This window comes from Aegilops tauschii, chromosome 1 (assembly GCF_002575655.3).
Source record: "Aegilops tauschii subsp. strangulata cultivar AL8/78 chromosome 1, Aet v6.0, whole genome shotgun sequence".
NCBI lineage: Eukaryota > Viridiplantae > Streptophyta > Magnoliopsida > Poales > Poaceae > Aegilops > Aegilops tauschii.
Genome location: NC_053035.3, coordinates 485,129,806 through 485,145,341, shown reverse-complemented (window position 1 = coordinate 485,145,341; position 15,536 = coordinate 485,129,806). Strand labels below are relative to the sequence as shown.

The following is a 15,536-nucleotide window of genomic DNA, read 5'->3' as shown; positions in this document are numbered from 1 at the left end:
GTACATGGAGAGATTAGCATACTAAGTACTAGACGGACTTGTGAGCGGATAGCGGCATATACTGCCAAGTACGATTGAGTACTTACATGGAGATATTAGAAACAGCGTAGAAGAATTGTGAGCGGCTAGCCGGATGTTCGCCTGAACATTAGGATCTGCTGGGGACCTGACTTGCCGGCGGCCGGCGCACCGGGCGATGACTTCGTTGCCTAGGGTCGAGGAGGCGGCGGCGCTGCCTGATGAGTTGTGACGGCTAGGTATAGATTTTTTTTTTAAGGTAAAGATCCCCACCTTTATTAATTCATGATGTTCATGGGGGGATAATTACAGAATCATGTGGGGTGCCAAACCACACATGACGGCCAATCTCTAAAGAAATAGCAAATCTAGCCTTGTCGATAGTTATGGGCCGATCACCAACCTTGTACTTGTACATGTATACGAGGGGACGTGTGGGATCTTCTTCTTTTTCCCTAGCACTAATCTTCTCTCACAAACTAGTCCTAGCCATGTTTTGTCAAGAAAAAATGAACTTTGTAGTTATAATCAAAGTCTGACAAACTTAATAATAAATAGTCAATTTTCTCCTGCTCGATCCCCACTTCCTACACGACAGCGCCGGCGGTTGGAGTGGCCGTCGCAGCCCCTCGCGACTCCGGTGGTCACCGGCGCAGCACCGAGGAGCCATCCTTATCCGAAGAAGAGGCGACGATGATGGGGTCGTGAGGAGCTCCCTGTGGCGCGGCGCTGGCGAGGCTGAGGCTAGCCGGAGCCACGAACCGGGGCGGCGGTCGATGGCAGCAACGAAGCGCCGTTCCGCGAGGCTGCTCGAGCCCGCGGTCATATCCTGCTGAGGCGGGGCGGTGGTGTCGACGCCCTCCATCCCGGCTCCGAGGCGGACGACGCCGGAGGCGCTAGTTGGCGTAGAGATGAAGGCGAGGGCCTCCTCCACATTCACCGTGGAGCGCATGGGCACCGGAGCGTAGCCAGGCGGGCCGCGACTCGGGCCAGCGGCCGCGGCTTCAAGCGTAGGCATCGACGACGCGAGCCCCTCCGCCGGTGGAGGAGGGGTGGAGGCGGAGATCCGGGGGGCGGAGCAGGCGCGGCAGCAGCCCCGTGCACCATTGGGTCACTCGGGCCGGCCACCAGCCAGGGGTCGAACCCCATGGGTGCATAGCCAGGGCGCAGTGACCGCGGTGGGCGCGTTCGGCGGCGCAATGGCCGTGTCCAGGGGCGTGGTGACCCCCACACACGCCTCTACCAGCGCCATGGTGGCCGCGTCCAACAGCGCGACGGATAGCCTGCATCTGGCGACGGAAACGCCGGAGTCCACCCACTCCATGGAAGCGACGACGGTAGCAACGATCATCCTTTGCGGATCAGACGGAGGAATAAGGAGACGAGGCCTGTCATCTCACCGTCGGCGAGTTGCTCCTCCTTTCCTCTCGTTTCTCTGTTGTTTTTGCTCTCTGGTAGTTCTGGCGTGCGCGATAACGTGTTCGAGACACTCCCATCGCCCATAAGAGCGCAGCGAGGGACAGATCTATGGCGGCCTGCTACTCTTTCTCTTCCCTCTCTATTTTTCTCTGGAAGAACAAAGAAAGTAAAAGAGGAGAGATCGGCGGTGGATGGTGGGTCCATGTGAAGATGTCATGTGGAATTGGTTTGATAGAATCATCCATCATTATCTATGAAGATAATGCGCCTGTTGCACATATGCAAACAGGATATCAAAAGTAATATCACTAAGCATATTTCTCCTAAGTGGTTTTTTCTCGTGATCTTCAGCAAAGCGGGGAAATAAACATCTTGCAAGTCAAATCATGCAGCAACCTTGCTGATTTATTTACGAAGTCTACCAATTGTACATTCTAGAAATATGTTCATGAAATTGATATGCGACGACTTAGGAACTTGCAAGCATCAGGAGGAGTCTCTTCTTGAGTTAACACATTACACTCTCTCTCTCTTTGTGAGTATATATTTCAGGTTCTCATCGATTCTACATGGCCAAGCCTAGATTAGGAGGTGTGTTAAAATTAATTATGTAATTAGAAGAAAATCTCCCCTTGCCCGAACAGCCGGTGCAACCACCGCCTCTCTCCTCTCTGCTTGGAACCCCTCTGGATCATCGCGTCTCTCCAGGATCGTTGCGCCTCTCCAGCGCATATATATTGTAATCTCAACGGATCAATAAACAAAGGTTTCATTTTGATCTCAAACACTATTCATATTTTCTGCGGTTCTTTTTTGTGCTCTAAAGCAGTTTGCCGTTGTAAAATGACCCATCGCTGTCACTTTCCATATATTACTTAGTTGTGGCAGATAAAAATTTGTCAAATGATAAACCGTGTCTTCAATACCGACAAACAGAGAGGAGGGCACAATGTAGAACCCTCTATAAGTAGTGATATTTATAAGCAATTGATCGCCAGTGTCGATCACTAAACAAGCACCAACCAGAAACTCCCTCTATTTTCCTGATCTCTATTTTTCATGTGAGCCATATTGAACCTCTACATCTCTATTTCAACATGAATTACATTTTATGGATGCGGAGCTCGATTCAACTGCTTCATAGAACCGGATGCTTTGAAACTAAGGAAATGCCCACACTCGAAAGGAGCTGGATAGTTCGTGAGTGCTGTCCAAGGTCTTGTAATTCGGCGGCCCATGAACTAAAGACATGGCCGGACTTCAGGTGCTCCACAGTCTGAACTGGTGACTGGCGTCAAAGCTGAGTTTATCTTGTAAATGGAAATTCATGTTTTCAAACAGAAATAAAGATGAAACCAGAAAAACAGATTAAACCAGATAAACAGACTAAACAAGGAATCTATGGGTGTATAGGAATGTTTTACAATCACTGTACAATCGCCACCACCAGCAATACGAATAGATAACTTACCACACCTCAAGTCAAACAAATATTAGCTTCACACTTCAAGTTCGAAAGATACAGATAAACGTTTGCTCTCAAGTCCAAACAGAAAAAAAAAAAAAAAAGTCAGGGGAAATAAACATAAAACAAAATTAAGAATCAAATGAAACCAGAAGATATATTGTTTGTTGGTAGTTGGGATTTCCCGTCAGCACGAGGAATGTTTTATAATCACCGCACCAACAAAGGTTCAAATTGCTAAATAATCAATCCCACAATAACTAGAATTATAATACATGAAAAAAAAGATGTAGAGATTAAACTGGAATTTGGGGGCAAGCGTAACCCAAGATCCATCTAGACATATTTATGCAAGCGCTACAAGAATACGTCTTGGGAGCGTTGTAAACTCGGATCCAACGAGAGAATGGTGGGCGGACATCGGGCAGTGCTCCTCAAGTGAAACCAACAAAACACAACAACATTTATAACAAGATTAAAGCATCAAAGAAGAGAAGGCGGAATAATTAGATCAGGAAATGAAGAGAACAAAGTAAAATAGAAATAAAGATAAATTGGGGATTTCACAAGGCTCAGACATCCAAGGAAGGAATTAGCAGCATTAGCTCTCAAGCCTGGCAGGGCGAAAGCTCTTAGGCGGCAACTGATTAACTACTCGTAACAAAAAATTCATCACAATAATAGGCACTCTGGACCGGCCAAATATGAAGCTAACAAGATTAAAGAGAGTCCCTCGGAGACCCTCTTAAAATCACGCACACAGCTGAACCAAACTAGCTGCAAATGGAGATTCCAGCCCAGACCAAACACAATCTCAGAACAGAAACTAAAAGAAGTGAAACACCACCAGAATTGAATTTTTACTGAACAAAACATCAAGAAATCAAAATTATGTCTCGTACACCAAATGAATGCAGGAACAAACAAAATCACAAATAAAAATAAAATCTCAAGAAAAGAAATATGCACATTGTCTAATGCTACAAAATGTGCTAGAAGACAGGTAACAAGGCGAAGTTTGATAAAGCGCCATGCTAATGCAGGAACAAACAACAAAATCACAAATAAAAATAAAGTCTCAAGAAAAGAAATATGCACATTGTCTAATGCTACAAAATGTGCTAGAAGACAGGTAACAAGGCACAGTTTGATAAAGCGCCATGCTGTTTAATGCAGACTGGTGTTTCCATTCATCTATTCAGGATGACCAAACTGTTAACAACAGGCCGTTTTTCCAGTTGTGAAGCAGAGCCTCCCCCTCAGCTCATCTGAAGAGCAGAGGATTTATTCATAGTTTGTAATGAACAATTATAAATATATGAAAATAAATAAATAGCTGTGCCACTATGATGCATTTGCTTTCAATTGTTCAGTCAGTTAAAGATCGTGTTCATTTCAAGTCAGTTTAAGATCATGAGGTTGTTTTTTCAGTCAAAATGTCTAATCATGTTCAGTCAAATGTCATGTTTATAAGGCCTTGTGTGATTCATAGTATTTTTATAGTTGCAAGCTCTTGGAAAGATGTGTGAAAAATTCCTATGCTTCCATCAAACAAACACTTGGATCAATTCCTTTTGTTTTGCATCCATAGGATTCAAATGGGCAAGGTATGGCAATCCGCCATGTTTCCTATTCCTATGAATAAAAGTAGCCTTGAGTCAGCTAAAGATCATGTTCACTGTTTTTCCAATACAAAATATTTGATCTTATTCATGTGTTGTTAAGCTTCAGTTGCCAATGATGTAACAATCTTGTGACCATGATCTGCTTGAAGTATTCGCATCCAAGATCCGAATAGCCAAAAGTTAACAAACAATAAAGAGATCTGGATTCTGAAGAAGAATGAGAAGGAGAAAAAATAAAAAAATAAAAAGAATAGACATAAAAACAGATCAATTTATCTTGGGGAAAATCAGAAACATCAGAGAGATTCCCATTATAGACGTAGTCTGTCATTAACCTGAAATTCAGGGTTCTGATGTCCCTGTCTTGCTATCATCATTTGCTTCCGTTGATCCCCAAACAAGAAATTTACTGCCAGCAAAGCAAAGAAAGAGGAAACTAGAGAAACCAAATCATGTGGTTCTTTAATTCTACAAAGAAAATGTCAAAATACAATATCAAATTGGGTATGAGAAACATATACTGATAATAATGTTCTTAAGATTACTAGACTAGCTTCACGGAGGGAAGCCGGAACATCCACCTCGGCTAATCTGAAGAGCAGAAGATTCACTCTCCGAGCAATGCAACACCTCCATTGCCATTGTAATCAGAAAAAAGGGCTGCCTGAATCGTTGCTCGTTCCATCAAGTTTTCTAGGTGAATTTTCACAAAAGAAGATGCAAAAGAACCAGCAAACTTGTGACTCATTTCACGTACTCAGCTAACCAAGCACTGATTGATATGTCAAAAACGTCAAACAAAAGAATAGCAAATTGAATTGAAACAGATAGATAATGTTCTTAAGAGACTACTAGACAAGCTTCAGAGAGGGAAGCCAGAGCCTGCCCCTCAGCTAATCTGAAGAGCAGAAGATTTAATCTCTAATCAACGCAACACCTCCATTCCACTGAAATCAGACAAAGGGGCTGCCTGAATCATAGCTTGTTCCATAATTTTCATGATTTTAAGACTGAAAAAACATAGTACAGGAGATATTTTATTTAACCAAACTTAAATCAAATGTCAGCAAACGTTATTATCACAAGAAAAAACTGAGTTCCATAGCAAGATGATTGATGAACATTCACACGGGCAGGGCTGTCCATCCATAGGTCCCTTGGGTAGGCAACCCGCAACCAAAACACAAAGGAAACCAAATTTGTAAGAAACAGGTCGATCATCCTTAAGACATTGTAAAAGAAACCAGATTGTGTTCGAAACAGATAGAAAATGTTCTTAAGACGAGCGTCAGTGAGGGAAGCAAAGCCTCCACCTCAGCTAATCTGAAGATCAGAAGATTTTAGATTTGACCGCTAGCATTCGACAGTACAATGTGTGCAGTTTAAAAAAATACTGTATACATCAGGGCATTCTTCCAGATGTGAAGGAGTGTATGCCAAGAAAAAATACCGCAAAAAAAGTACAACAAGAAAGAAAAATCATTTCGATTTGCAACACTACGATAAAAAATATGCAATTTTAACAATAACTGTTTTTACATACAGTTTTTCCTCAGTTCAGGTCTCCAAATAGCTTCCACACCAAGCCATGAGACAGCTTTAAGCATTAGATCCAGTACAAAAAAGATCTCGAAAAGAAATAGTCCCTCAAAACATGTGCACAGATGTATCAACAGAATGGTATTTTTCCAGACAAGGTTGAAACTTAAAATTGCACAAGTGTTGCTAAGCTTCAGTTGCAAATGATGTAAACAGATGCATCTTTGGATCAATCTTGCTGTATGCTTAATGTTGCAGCTGATTTGCTTCGCATATTGATCTGACCAAACAATGAGCAACCAAAAAAATATCAAATTAAGCAACTCAACACCTCCATTGCCAATGTAATCGGACAAAGAGGCTGCCTGCATCATTGCTCATTCAGTTATTACAACTGAGGATGTTAGAAAAGGGAGACAAGGATTATATCATCACTGTAGCAGTTACAGTCTAGCTGTTTATTTTCCCAAAAACTAGAAGAGCCTTCATAGGCTGTACCAAACTGTAATGAAGCATAAGAAAAATGTTGGGTGGGCTCAGATACAAAAGAGATGTTCATATCACGACCGCCCACAAAGGAAAGTCTCATAATGAGCTGGGGCCACGACTACTATCTCTCAAGATAAGGGTTTTCTCAAAAAAGATTTGTCAGTTGTTTGGTCACTCAAAGATCAAGTACAGTGGACTCTGCTAAAATCATGTAAATTGCTTTGTCAATAAGAATGCATAATATGCTCATTCGTTTGTTTTGGCAATGATGCTCTGTGGTAGGCATAATGCGGTTGATAAACATAGGTGTTCTTCTGCACCGAGCTATGAGATAGCGCATCAGAACTTTAGAAGAACAAAAGTATTTAGTTTGATCATCACCGAACAAAACTGATCGAGCTTTCTGCAAGTTTAATCCTCCAAAGCACGTGCAATGCTGGCTTTCTTCCGCCAAATTAACGAGCTACAGAATCAGGAATTAAAATCTCGAGAAATAAAAATATGTACTATGTTAGAAATGTGCCAGAAGACAGGTAACATGACGCGGTTTGACAGAGCGTCATGCTGTTTAATACTGGCCGGTGTTTCCATTCATCTATGCTTTCCCTCTACGGGATGTCCAAACTGTTATCAACAGGCCATCCTTCCAGTTGTGAAGCAACAAACACAAAAACAATTTTCCATTGCAAACTACAAGCAGAAAAAACATGAAAAAAATAGCAAAACTTGCAGATGGCAAGAACTAATCAATCATTTCCCCAGTTCAGGTCTCTAAATTGCTTCCGCACCGCGCCATGAGATAGCACATCAGAAGAACGAAAGTATTTTGTTTGATCATCATCGGACAGCTTTAAGGATTAGATCAAAATCTCAAAAGGAAATTGTCCCTCAGAACATTTGCACAGATACATCAACAGATTGGTATTTTTTTCAGACAAGGCCGACACTTAAAATTCCACAAGTTTTGCTAAGCTTCAAATGATGTAAACAGAAGTCGTCTTTGGATCAATTTTAGCTGTATGCTAATGTTGAAGCTCTGTAGCCACCATGCAGTGATTTGTTTCGCGTACTGAACTGACCAAACTCTGATCAACCAAGAACATCAAATTGAGCATTGCCATTGTAGGGCCATCTGTAAGCCTTTGGGTTAGTTTCATGTTCATTCGCAGTTCACCATTTTTCCTATCCTATGAATAAATGTAGATCCGGGTCAGTATGTTCATTGTTTTTAGATAAAAAATCTCTGTTCACTTTCATGAAAATGTTATTAAGCTTCAGTTGCCAATTGCGTAACTGCTTTATATATCGTTGGATCTATCTAGCTGTATGCACGATGAGGCCGACCATGAGCTGAGCATTGCCATCCAAGATCTGAATTGCTAGAGAAAGAGAACCATATTCCAAAGAAGACTGATTGAAAAGGAAAAAACAGATCAATTTAACTTGGGAACTGAAAACATCAGAGAGATTACCATTATTGACGTAATCTGTCATAACCCAGAAATTCAGGGTTCTGATGTCCCTGTCTTGCTATCATCATTTGTTTTCACCAATTATTGAATTACCATTTCACAAACAAAAAAGGTCAAAATCAAATCGGGTATGAGAAACATACTTATAATAATGTTCTTAAGACTACTAGACCAGCTTCAGGGAGGGAAGCAGGAGCCTCCCCCTCCAATGCCACTGTAACGATAAAGAGGCTGCCTGAATCATCGCTCGTCAAAGAACTACAATGTTCTACAAAGTTTGTAATGAGGACTATTAGATGTTCTTAAGACTACTAGACAAGCTTCAAGGAGGGAAGCAGAGCCTCCCACTCAGCTAATCTGAAGAGCAGAAGATTTAATCTCCGAGCAACGCAACACCTCCATTGCCATTGTAATGGACAAAAGGGCTGCCTGAATCGTCGCTCGTTGGGTCTGATTTGCAAGACTGAAAATTAGAAACAAAAATTCATTGGCTTATCCATAAATCAAATGTCAGCAAACGTTTCCACCTCACAAAAAATAAAGAGTTTGAAGCAAGATGATTGAAGAACAATTTGCTTTATAGTGTCCGAAGGCAAACTTGGTAGACACAGCAAGGGAAGGGCTGTCCATCCATAGGTCCCTCGGATGGAAAACAGAAGTTTAGATACTATAGTATGATAAAGTTGTATCCATGGCAACAGATGTGAAGAACCAGGAATATCACACATCCACAAAATCCACGGCGTCTCGTCACTGTGCTAAGATTAAAAATTTGTTAGAGAGGCCTCAACAAGGGAGATTCAACACCTCTCTGCTGGGATCTTCACCGAAAGAAAACGAAATTAACACGGAAAGAAAACCACAAAGGCTATGCTCGAAGGAGGACACTTGCAGTGTTGAGAAGCAGCTGTTGTTTACAGTGTCATATGGCACTTCCTATGGTCTGACGGTAATTCCAACATAAAGCTAATCATCATGGGCTTCGATTGCATTATAGATCTAACTTGGAAGACAAGATTGTAAAAACTGATGAAAACAAGATGTATCATCAGAATATAGATGACTTCTCATTCACAGAAAATTAAGCACCGTGTCAGAAGGTGTCTGAAGATTGCTTCAACGTTTCAGAAAAAATAACACTGTACTCTGATGGATTCAGTTGCAAAGATGACATCATATGGGCTGCTCAAGCTGCCCTCGGATCAAGTGTTGGATTATGCATCAATACTTCCTCACGATCCAAACAGATCTTGTAGATGTAAGAAGAAGCAACAAAGATTGTACAAAGATACAGAGTTGCTCAGTGGTGGCAATATTTAATTGGTTCGATTCTACAGCGATGTCGTCAATGCTTTCAGAAAAGGGAGCTTGTTATCCTCATTGCAATTACGTCCTCCAATACAAGCAAAAATAAATAAACACGAAAAGAAGCATGGAAATGAAGGATCCAGAGATAAGAACAATGAACAGCAGTTTTAAAAACTCAAGTGTCAGATGGCTCGGTTCAGCGGGATAATCGGCATACAAATCAACTCCTGGGAGAAAACCTGTGATTTGGTCTGTTGAGCTTGAATTTTGCAAATCGTCACTGCCATCACCCAAGGAAAATAAGTAGAAAAGAGAATCGAACCAATTGTTCAAAATTTCATTTGCTGAGTCAGATTCAGTAATATGTCAATCAGCACAGATCCACCTAGGCGGATCCTAAGACTGGGGCGACAAATATGAAATCATCATCCTCAAACTGGTTTGGAGAACCATTGCAAACATCAAAGTATCTGTTGTAGATGGTCTACCAATTCAAAAACAGCTAACTATGCTAGTGCTGCCTAATCAAAGATCCCCAAAAATATAAAATTCCATTTATTACTCTTAATTCTCTCATTCCTCTATTATTCCAACAAGTCTCTTTTTCTTGAGATGTGTCATCCCAATAAGTTCATGAACTACTATGTGAGAAGTTCTGCCTAATGTGTAGTAGAATGGCTTTCCAGGAATCACTGGCATTAACATTACAGTTCTGAACATATTACACGAAGCTAGGTAAGAACATAGCGATTTCAAACCAGAAAGATGATATTGAGTGAATGTCTAGTCACTGCTCCAAATTCAAGCAAATAAAACATTCTCCAAAATTATTCCTTAAATCGAAGTAGCTTTACTGAGTAGGTACGGTTTCTCGTATGAAATTTTAACTGAAATTAAACAGGAAAGCTAAAGTTCGTCAGTGTAATCACAGTTTCGTCATCTGTGACTATGCACAGCCTAACTCAGGCAAGTTATACTAGTACAAAATTAATCAGATTTTGACCTGCTAATTATGCACGAGACCAAATATCAATCTTGACCGTCCTCTACAACAAATTCAGACAGTAAGTTGCAAAACATAACAAGGGAAATAACACACAAATTGTTTGATTCTCCTGAGAAAGGGAAGGTTGCACGGCCGTCAGATAGGAGCGAAAGACTATTTTTGTTCAAGTAATCACGATTTGATCATATGAACTATGCACTTGTGATCATCATCCGACCATGGCAAACCAATAATTCAAGAGACAACAAAAAAAATACATACAAAGACACAAGGAATCGACGATTCGTGGTGCCTCAGAAGGAAGGCAGTAGGTTATGTAATCATTAGTGATTTCATTGAGAAAGGTTCACACTAATCATCATCGGCAACCACGGAACGCATCTAATAAAACTGCAGATCAAAAAACGAGCAAGATCGCTGGCCTCATAGAGAAGATTAGATCGTTCCACATGAAGAGAATTCGGACATATGCTTGTCTATAATTTATTTTAATCCTTGGCCACCGAAAACAAACTAAAAAACAAGAACAAATCAGGAGAACCATGCAGTTGGAGAAAGGTATTTCTAATCCAGAAGAGAGGAACAAGAAGATGACAGTAACGACGAACGAGACTGAATATCGATCCCCACCGTGCTCAAACCCAGATGGGAAAAGAAATCCCCCGGGGAAGAACGAACGGAAAAGAGGTTCCGAAGCAAGACAGATCGAGATCGAGGTCGAGGTCGAGATCTGCAGGATGAAGATGGGAGAAAAAGAACCTGTTTGCTGAGATTGGAGGTGGCGGCGTGGGGAAGAAAGGCTGTGGTTAATATAGAGGGGCTCCCGTTAGGGCAGATTGCTTACAGGGGGCGCCCGGCCGATTCGTGCCGTTGGATGCGTTCGGAGTAATCCGCTCGGCCCGTAGGGCCAGAACTAACGGGCCGAGGAACCCATCCCATCGGCCGGTTCTCCTTCGGCCCTTGTTGCTTTGTTTACGAACCCCCGGAAAAACTATATTTATTAATTTCAACTCAAAAAAAACTATATTTATTAATTCTCAAAAAAGGAAAAAAACTATTTTAAAAAAAATGTATGTGTGTATGTATCAACACAATTCACAAGGAGATGAAAAAAGAACGGAATTGATAAATATCTGACGTCATATTTTAACAGATTCACCCCGAACGTTGTTTGTATCATTGGATCAATTAGCACGAATCTTAGAACAACTGTGGTCGCCACGTCAGCCGAAAAAAATCAATCGCTACTGCGACGGATCACGCGAATGAATTGAACGGGCAGGGACTGATACCACCCCCCCCACACACACACTCATCTCAATCGCCTCCATCCACCTCCAACTCCTATCTACCACTCTTCCCCTCACTCTACGTTCTTGTCAAATCCATTTCCGTCCACCGATACATAGGCCGCCGACAGGCAACGAGGGGGGAAGGATGCCGAATCCAGCCACAGCGGCGGCACACCCTGCAGTCGCAGGTTTGAGGTGAGCGTTGCGGCTCGAGGACAGACGCGGTGGTCCTCTGGATCGTCGAGCTTCAAGGCCATAGGCAGTCCAATCTCGCCGTTGTTCGTCTTTGTCCTCACCACGTGAAGGCTCCTAACGCGACAGGGGCCCACACTGGCTTTCTACTGCAATCCCTATCGGGCGTGGCGGCCTCTCCGCATCCCCATACGCCGTCCGTCCGATGCTGGATCTCATCGAGGTGACGCCGCAACCCACCGCCATGCATCTGCCACTCCATGACGTAGTGGTGATGACCGCGAGCTCGCCTCCACCTCCCGTCGGATCTGGCATTAAGCACGACTGCAACAGCCTCGAAGGTGCTCACCTCGCTGGGTAGAACGAGTCGGAGGACGACAACGACGATGACCGAGACCTTAGCTGGAGCTCGACCACCACGGCGACACACTGCACAAGGCATGGCGTTTTGATCCATTCCTTGCGGGTAGCATCCTGCTCAACCGCTTCTTTTTCTCCATTCATTTTCTTCAAAATTGGCGTGTCTTGGCCCAGTATAGGCACAACAAAATTTTGTAATTAGAGTATCACTTTTTAATTCTTTGTGTAACTTTATCAATAAATGCATGGCTACTAAAAACCATATGTTGCCATGGCAACCAAAATCATATGAACTTCTATACAGTTTTATAGATATGTTGCCATGACCGTAACTTATTCGTTGTGTTTTTGTCATATGTTTTCGAATAAAATTTTTTATTGTTCATTTTTTTATTCATATGTATTCGAATAATTGTTGCTATCAAAACCCACCAAAACTAGTTGTTCTTGCCATGTGTATCTTATTTTCTGTTATACATTGTTTTGCCGTATTATTTGCAAAAAAACGTGGCATTTTTTTCTGAAATAGTTAGTTTGATTTGTTCCATGGCTTTAAGTAACAGCAAATTCTACCATGGCATTTTCTTCATCTGATATGACAATTTTAAGAAGGGTCATATGGCAAATTTCAGAAATCCTGTTGTGTTCTGAAAATCGCCAGATGTACTAGAGTACGCAGCGGGCGTGCCAGGTTTCGCGAGCCGCTGGTGCATTCCAGTTTTGGAAAGCTGCTAGATGCTTCAAGTCTTTTTTTCTGGTTTCTTCTTTCAGTTTTTTCTTTTCCTTTTTTATTTATCTTCTTTTTCTGTTTTCATATTTTCATTTTTATTTTGTCAACATTTTTTTCAAATATGTGTTTTTTCAAATTCGTGAACTTTTAAAAAATTCATGAATGTTTGTCCAGTGCGTGCAATTTTTACAAATTCAGGAAACTTTTTCCAACAAAGGTTTTTCTTCAACTTCATGAATTTAGAAAAACATTCACCAGTAATTTTCAAATTCGTAAACTTTTTTTAAAACTTTTTAAAATTCTTCAACAATTTGCAAATCCTTGAACATTTTCAAATTTGTGAACATTTTTTTCAAAATCGCGAAGGCAGGGCAGAGAGCCAGAAGCGTCAAATGGCAGCCAGTGACGCCCCGATCCGGGAGTAAACAACCGGGAAATATAGGTGGACTCCGACATAATTCAAATTCCAACATTGTGTAACGCATTCACTTGAAAGCAACCACAAAGAACAAAAGTTGTGCTCTATCAACAGCGACATTGCATTTATGATTCCACCAAAATATTTGATTCAGCTACAATAGGAACTGCAGTCGTGTCAACCGTATAAAAGACACCTAGAAAAAAAATGTACCAGGCTTCTTCTTCTTCGGCGGTACATCAGAGTTCCAACAAATTTTATTAGTTGGCAAACATAGAAAACCGTACTTTTGCTAGTTCATGCGTCATAGTGTTCGCAGAGCGATGACATCATATTTGGGAAACCACATTTTGAGTTTAAACTCCAAGTCCTCAATGACTAGAACATACATCATAGAATCTGAACATGCCAGCTGATAAAGCACCTGGACCTGATGGTTTTAACCCTGCTTTTTTGAAAGCTTGCTGGGGATCATTAAAGAGGATTTCTATAAATTGCTTGAAGACTTTCACAATGGTACAGTTAATCTTCAGAGTATTGACTACTCCTTCATTACATTGATACCAAAGAAAGACTCTGCCTCCTTACCAGCAGAATTCAAACCTATTTCACTCCTCAACTGCACACTCAAGATAATCACCAAACTCCTTGCTAACAGACTTCAGAAAGTGATTTTGAGTATGGTCCATAAAAACCAATATGGCTTCCTTAATAACAGGTGTATTCAGGATTGCTTGGCTTGGACTTATGAGTATATCTATCAATGCCACCAATCTAAACAAGAGATAATCCTTTTGAAACTTGACTTTGAGAAGGCCTTTGATATGATCAATCATGACACCATTGTTGATATTCTGCATGCTAAAGGTTTTGGCTCTAGATGGATCAATTGGATTAAAATGATTTATGGCACATGCTACTCTTCAGTCCTCCTAAATGGGGTTCCTGGGAAACAATTCTTATGTAAGAAGGGAGTCAGACAGGGTGATCCTCTTTCACCTTTGATATTTGTGCTAGCTTCAGATCTACTTCAATCCATTTTCAATGAGGCCATGAATCACTCTCTTCTGGAATCTCCTCTGCAACAACAATCTGGTCAAGACTACCCTATACTTCAATATGCTGATGATACTATTATTGGTAGCAAAGGCTGATGCTAGGCAGTTAAGCCAGATTCAAAACCTGCTCCTGCACTATGAAACTTACACTGGTCTAAAAGTGAACTACTCCAAATCCATCATGATCCCTATCAACACCCCTACAGATAAGATGCATACTCTCTCTCAGTTATTGGGTTGCAAGATTGGGACATTTCCTCATACATACTTAGGACTGCCTCTCTGCATCTCAAAGCCAAGAATTGAAGACTTTGTCCCCATGTTGACAAGGATTGAAAACAGACTGCTAAGTTGTTCCACCATGCTCTCTTTTGGAGACAAGCTCACTCTACTGAAATCAGTTTTCTCCAATATGCCAACTTTCTTCATGTGTACACTCATGCTACCCAAATCAGTGGTCAAACGGATTAACATATACCTGAAGCAATGTTTTTGGAGAAAGTATGGCACCCAAGACAGTGGCCCTGCCCTTATCTCTTGGGAGAAAGTATGTAAACCCAAAAAGTTAGGTGGTCTTGGTGTCCTTGACATCACCACCCACAATCAGTCCCTCCTCATGAAGCACCTGCATAAGTTCATGAATAAAGAAGATACTCCATGGGTGAATGTCATTTGGGAATCCTATTATCAAGATTCAGTGCCAGGTGATAGGATGGTTGGATCATTTTGGTGGAAAGCATTGCTGAAACTACTCCCCACCTTCAAGACTCATGCTAAATGCAAAGCATTTAGAGGTGACACCACACTTTTCTGGTCAGACAACTGGACTGGACAGACTATGCAAAACAGATTCCCAGAACTCCACTCCTTTACAATAGACAAGAACACCACTCTTGAGAATATGCAGAGTCAAGATGATATCAGCCTTCTTTTTCATCGACCTTTGTCTGAACAGGCCTATTCTCAATTTAATATGGTTCAAGACATGCTCTGCAGCAGAACAGTTTCTGAAGATAAAGATCAATGGCACTATGCATGGTCCTCACCACAATACTCTTCCAGGAAGATGTACAAGCAGCTCAAGGGTTCCAATTCTGCGCACAAAATTTTCAAAGACCTGTGGAGCACCACTTGCAGGCTGAGGC

General features: G+C 41.6%; 1 long non-coding RNA gene, 14 other non-coding genes and 2 pseudogenes across 15 annotated transcripts; all 17 read right to left on the bottom strand.

Annotated features, from left to right (window-relative positions):
- Positions 1-2,368: 2,368 nt before the first annotated feature.
- LOC141039231 (uncharacterized) lies at positions 2,369-11,389 on the bottom strand. The gene is made up of 2 exons (XR_012200157.1): positions 10,972-11,389; positions 2,369-7,737 (listed from the first exon to the last, which is right to left on the bottom strand). It is a non-coding gene; the product is annotated as an uncharacterized lncRNA (long non-coding RNA).
- On the bottom strand, positions 3,471-3,583 carry LOC120972919 (small nucleolar RNA SNORD14; annotated as a pseudogene).
- On the bottom strand, positions 3,636-3,743 carry LOC120973037 (small nucleolar RNA Z112; annotated as a pseudogene).
- On the bottom strand, positions 4,818-4,911 carry LOC120973050 (small nucleolar RNA R44/J54/Z268 family). Its single transcript, XR_005767173.1, has one exon. It is a non-coding gene; the product is annotated as a small nucleolar RNA R44/J54/Z268 family (small nucleolar RNA).
- LOC120973082 (small nucleolar RNA snoR77) lies at positions 5,056-5,193 on the bottom strand. The gene has a single exon (XR_005767203.1). It is a non-coding gene; the product is annotated as a small nucleolar RNA snoR77 (small nucleolar RNA).
- LOC120973083 (small nucleolar RNA snoR77) lies at positions 5,361-5,499 on the bottom strand. The gene has a single exon (XR_005767204.1). It is a non-coding gene; the product is annotated as a small nucleolar RNA snoR77 (small nucleolar RNA).
- LOC120973113 (small nucleolar RNA snoR137) lies at positions 7,071-7,217 on the bottom strand. The gene has a single exon (XR_005767231.1). It is a non-coding gene; the product is annotated as a small nucleolar RNA snoR137 (small nucleolar RNA).
- On the bottom strand, positions 7,308-7,403 carry LOC120972972 (small nucleolar RNA Z159/U59). The gene has a single exon (XR_005767104.1). It is a non-coding gene; the product is annotated as a small nucleolar RNA Z159/U59 (small nucleolar RNA).
- LOC120973052 (small nucleolar RNA R44/J54/Z268 family) lies at positions 8,009-8,102 on the bottom strand. The gene has a single exon (XR_005767175.1). It is a non-coding gene; the product is annotated as a small nucleolar RNA R44/J54/Z268 family (small nucleolar RNA).
- Positions 8,323-8,458, bottom strand: LOC120973076 (small nucleolar RNA snoR77). Its single transcript, XR_005767198.1, has one exon. It is a non-coding gene; the product is annotated as a small nucleolar RNA snoR77 (small nucleolar RNA).
- On the bottom strand, positions 8,812-8,993 carry LOC120973034 (small nucleolar RNA Z112). Its single transcript, XR_005767160.1, has one exon. It is a non-coding gene; the product is annotated as a small nucleolar RNA Z112 (small nucleolar RNA).
- LOC120973100 (small nucleolar RNA snoR31) lies at positions 9,177-9,269 on the bottom strand. Its single transcript, XR_005767220.1, has one exon. It is a non-coding gene; the product is annotated as a small nucleolar RNA snoR31 (small nucleolar RNA).
- Positions 9,324-9,418, bottom strand: LOC120972936 (small nucleolar RNA R30/Z108). Its single transcript, XR_005767069.1, has one exon. It is a non-coding gene; the product is annotated as a small nucleolar RNA R30/Z108 (small nucleolar RNA).
- Positions 9,521-9,623, bottom strand: LOC120973056 (small nucleolar RNA Z107/R87). Its single transcript, XR_005767179.1, has one exon. It is a non-coding gene; the product is annotated as a small nucleolar RNA Z107/R87 (small nucleolar RNA).
- On the bottom strand, positions 9,682-9,768 carry LOC120973091 (small nucleolar RNA U31b). Its single transcript, XR_005767211.1, has one exon. It is a non-coding gene; the product is annotated as a small nucleolar RNA U31b (small nucleolar RNA).
- On the bottom strand, positions 10,469-10,562 carry LOC120972984 (small nucleolar RNA snR60/Z15/Z230/Z193/J17). The gene has a single exon (XR_005767112.1). It is a non-coding gene; the product is annotated as a small nucleolar RNA snR60/Z15/Z230/Z193/J17 (small nucleolar RNA).
- On the bottom strand, positions 10,631-10,708 carry LOC120973069 (small nucleolar RNA U83). The gene has a single exon (XR_005767191.1). It is a non-coding gene; the product is annotated as a small nucleolar RNA U83 (small nucleolar RNA).
- Positions 11,390-15,536: the final 4,147 nt, after the last annotated feature.